The sequence below is a fragment of the Nicotiana tomentosiformis genome, chromosome 6 (genome assembly GCF_000390325.3).
Source record: "Nicotiana tomentosiformis chromosome 6, ASM39032v3, whole genome shotgun sequence".
Classification (NCBI taxonomy): Eukaryota; Viridiplantae; Streptophyta; class Magnoliopsida; order Solanales; family Solanaceae; genus Nicotiana; species Nicotiana tomentosiformis.
The window spans coordinates 123,645,690-123,649,898 of NC_090817.1; the positions used below are offsets into that span (position 1 = coordinate 123,645,690).

Sequence of the window (4,209 nt, forward strand, 5' to 3'; positions counted from 1 at the left end):
TATGCTAATAATTGGAGGGATTTAAATTGAAATAGCATCTTTCACCAATTATAGGTATTTAGATAATACTTTGTAGGAAGGTCATCAAGATATCAAAATCGAACAAGTAAACGTATTTATTAAGCTACTAGTTTAACTGTGAAGCAGTTAACATGCAATTTAGCCTAGTAAAAACTGATAAGTAATTCACAATGCATTTGTTTTTCGATCATCTTCCAATCATTTATTTCGATGATATCATCAATAATAGTAAAAACAATTAAAATAACTTGTACAAAGCCTCCTTGAAAGAGGACAATATGAAACATAGGTACAGATTTTTGGATCTCTCCGTAGTTATTTCCAAGTTGTCGTAAATCAGAAAACATAGCAAAAAGATCGAAGAGTCTGTCAGACAGCCATCAGACCACCCCGGCAACTATTGTTGGAGCTGAGAACGATCATCCACGGCACCATGACCCGAGGGCTATGGGAACTGTTAATCACGCTCTAGCCCAATAGGAATGCCTAATCAACCAGACTTGTTTTCCTGTCTCCTTAGAACTCAAGAATACAGTGGTACGAGCCTATAGAACAGATCCTGTTCAAGTAAGGTCGTATCCATCCAAGTTGCTTCACTGATATATAAATACTTCCTTGCCTAGGATGCTTGTCAATGTGGTACGTTGGACGAAAAAAGAAAGGACTAATTAATTATTATTTTTATTGTCTTTACAAGTCGATAATGCTGACAAAAAAGGAAAACCACAACTATGTTTTTGTCTACATCGAAAGACGTTTGTGGCTGCGCAGAATTCTTCGGTTTCCAATTAATTCATGTGAATTCTTAGTTGCAAATTTAAGGGACTTATAAATAACCCGAAGTTTCTTTTTAATATATTAATGGAATTCCGCCTTTAAGAAACTCACATTTTAAATGCTCAAGAAATCAGTTATAATCAATGATGGCTTACCAAGAATTGTTGCAAAAGAAAGTGCTTTTTATTCTTGTGTGGATCTTATGTCTTTTTAAGTGTTTGGCTTTGAAAAATCTGGATAAATATTATATTTAATTTGTGTATGATTTCAATAATAAGAGAGTGAAAGTATCTGATATTAGAATTAGGGTAGTGTATATTTTAGAATACATGCAAGTGGTATATTACAGTTGATTCATATTATATGAGTGTTTAGTGTAATTATTGAATTTATTTTAAATTAACAAGATGTTCTCATACACTTTAATGTGCAAAACATGCATCTCTTATCCCCAAATTTTCGTGATGTACTACACTACCAGGTTTGGGGTCAATAATCAAATACAAATTAACGTGCTTTCTTCACAGAGATATATAAATATTGGAGTCAAAGAGCAAAAAACAGGTAAAATAAAAAGAACATTAAAAAAGAAAGAAAGTTCAATCTTACATCAAACGAGAAGAAGAGTTTTTTTGTCGGTCTTCTACTTCGAAGGCAAAACTATAACATAGCAAAAGCAAAGATAAAGTTAGCAAGATATATGAATTTAGAAAGTACATGACTTGGAGAGGAAAGCTAAGGTATAAGAGAAACTAAATACAGTATCTTCCTGTAAAGAAAAATAACTTACGTTCAGAGAAACTTTCCAACAATTGTAAAACGTAAAAGCCTTGGTTCATTATTTAATTTTGGGCTTTCTGATTATATCCTTTTCTTTGCCTAACTTTATAGTTCTAGATCTGGTGGGTGAATTTAGGGGGAAAAAAAGAAACCCATAATCACAACATAAAGAAGACATAAAAATGTTACTTAATACTTCCTCCGTTTCAATTTATGTGAACCCATTTAACTAGGCATGAAATTTAAGAAAAGAGAGAAGAGTTTTAAACTTGTGGTGTAAAATGAGGCAAATATTTTTTGTGTGGCTATAAATCATTGTATAAAGGTAAATTGTTTCCAAATAGGAAGAGTGGTAATTCTTTTTGGCACGGACTAAAAAGGAAATAAGTTCACATAAATTGAAATGGAGGGAGTATTTTTCTATAAAAAAATCAGAATAGAAGAAATTTTGTGGCTTGAATTATTTTCTTGTACTTTTAAGAAATCCATAATTCCTATAGGTTTAGGAAAACTCATTGTCCTAATAGATTTGGGAAAGAAAAACTTTCTATAGATTGTATTGTGATTTTCTTCTTATTCACAGTGGATAACTCTCTCTGCTTCTGCCCCGAGGATTAGGCATAGCCGAACCTCGTTAAATCCTTGTGTTGATTTTTTTTCTCTATTTGCTTTGTGTGTGATTGTGTGCTAGTTAACACACAATCTTCCGCAACACAAACCGACATAAAATAAGTGGAAAGCTAAGAAGAAATCTCACCTTCAAGTTTGATTAATTTGATGGCTTGGGTTTACTCTTGGAAGATCTGTATTCTAAGAAATCTCTAACAAACCGCCTCTACCTGAAAAAGAGGTTATACAATCTCCGTATGAACTAAGGTACACTTGTTAAAACTCACATTTATGAGTTTAATTCAATTATAATGGACCTGAAGAACATGGATATCAAAATTGAGAGTGAGGATCAGGCCTTGATAAAGTTATATTCTTTACCACCATCTTATGATACTTTTGTCGATACGCTACTATATGGGAAAGACATCATTTCACTAAAAGATGTTAATAATGCACTAAAATCTAAAGAGTTGAAAAGGAGCTTTCCAGACAGCAGAATTGAGGGCGAGGGTCTTGTGATTAGAGGAAGAACACAGCAAAGGGAGTTTAACAGAAAAAAGTCAACCGCCAGATCAAAGTCTAGAGCAAGGACGCAAAACTGTTATGAGTGCTGGGAGCAAGATCACTGCAAGAGAGATTGTCCTAAGCTAAAGGAGAAAAGATGGAAGCAAAAAATAGATAATTCAGCAAATATTGTTGACACTTAATTCTGATGATAGCGACTATGTAGGGGAAGTATGTGCTGTGAGTTCTACTCATGGGCAGAATTCTTGGGTTCTTGATTCTGGTACTACTTTCCACATGTGTCCATACAAGAATTGGTTTGCAACTTACGAGCAAATGAGTGAGACTGTCTACATGGGAGATAATAATCCATTACCAGTAGAGGGGATTGGTAACATCAAATTGAGAATGTTTGATGGAATTATCATAAATATTGAGTGTTGGCATGTTCCTGGGATAAAGAGAAAGTTGATTTCTCTTTCGACTTTGGATGATCAAGGGTATAAATTTCACTCCGATAATGGAATACTTAAAGTGTGTAAAGGCTCCATGGTACACACGAAGGGTAAACTGCATTGTAAATTGCATCATCTTCAGGCCAGTGTAGTTGAAGGGGAAGCTGTTATAGCTTCTGGGAAAAGTGATCTGAATCAGTCTCAGTTGTGGCACTTGTGACTTGGTCATATGAATGATAAGAGATTGTCTTTGTTGAGTAAGTAGAATTTGCTGAATGGGTACAAAAATCAAGTTTTGAATTTTTGTGAGCATTGTGTGTTTGGTAAACATACAAGGGTAAAGTTCAGTAAGAAGGTCGAGCACAGGACCAGAGATAAGTTAGATTATATACATTCAGACTTGTGGGGTCCAAGTACAGTTTCTTCCAAGAGTGGTGCCAGGTATTTTATGACTTTGATTGATGATTTCTGAAGGATGGTATGGATGTATTTTCTGAAAATAAATGATGAGGCATTTCCGACATTTGTTAAATAGAAGACAATGGTCGAGCGACATACGAAAAGAAAAGTTAAGCTTCTTCGAACTGACAATGAGTTGGAATTTTGCAATTCTGAGTTCGATAATTTCTGCAACAGAGAGGGCATAATGAGACATCACACTTGTGTCATAACACCACAACAAAATGGTATTGCAGAACGTATGAATAGAACGCTTTGTGATATGGCACAAAGCATGCTTTCACACTCACGTATTAGCAAGGAATTTTAGAGTTAAGAAATCAATACAACTTGTTATTTGGTCAACAGATATCCATCGACAGCTATTGAGTTCAAAACTCCTTTTAAGGTATGGTCCGGTTCACCTACTGATTATTCAAATTTAAGGATATTTGGTTGTCTTGCTTATGCTCATGTGAAGGATGGAAAACTTGAGCCGAGGGCAATGAAGTGCATATTTCTAAGGTATGCAACTGGAGTGAAAGGTTATAGGTTGTGGTAAACAGATCAAAAGACTCCAGGGCTAATTATCATTAGGGATGTAACATCCAATGAATCTACC

General features: G+C 34.6%; 1 non-coding gene across 1 annotated transcript; it reads right to left on the reverse strand.

The window, feature by feature from the left end:
* Nucleotides 1-384: 384 nt before the first annotated feature.
* On the reverse strand, nt 385-598 carry LOC117275966 (small nucleolar RNA U3). The gene has a single exon (XR_004506189.1). It is a non-coding gene; the product is annotated as a small nucleolar RNA U3 (small nucleolar RNA).
* Nucleotides 599-4,209: the final 3,611 nt, after the last annotated feature.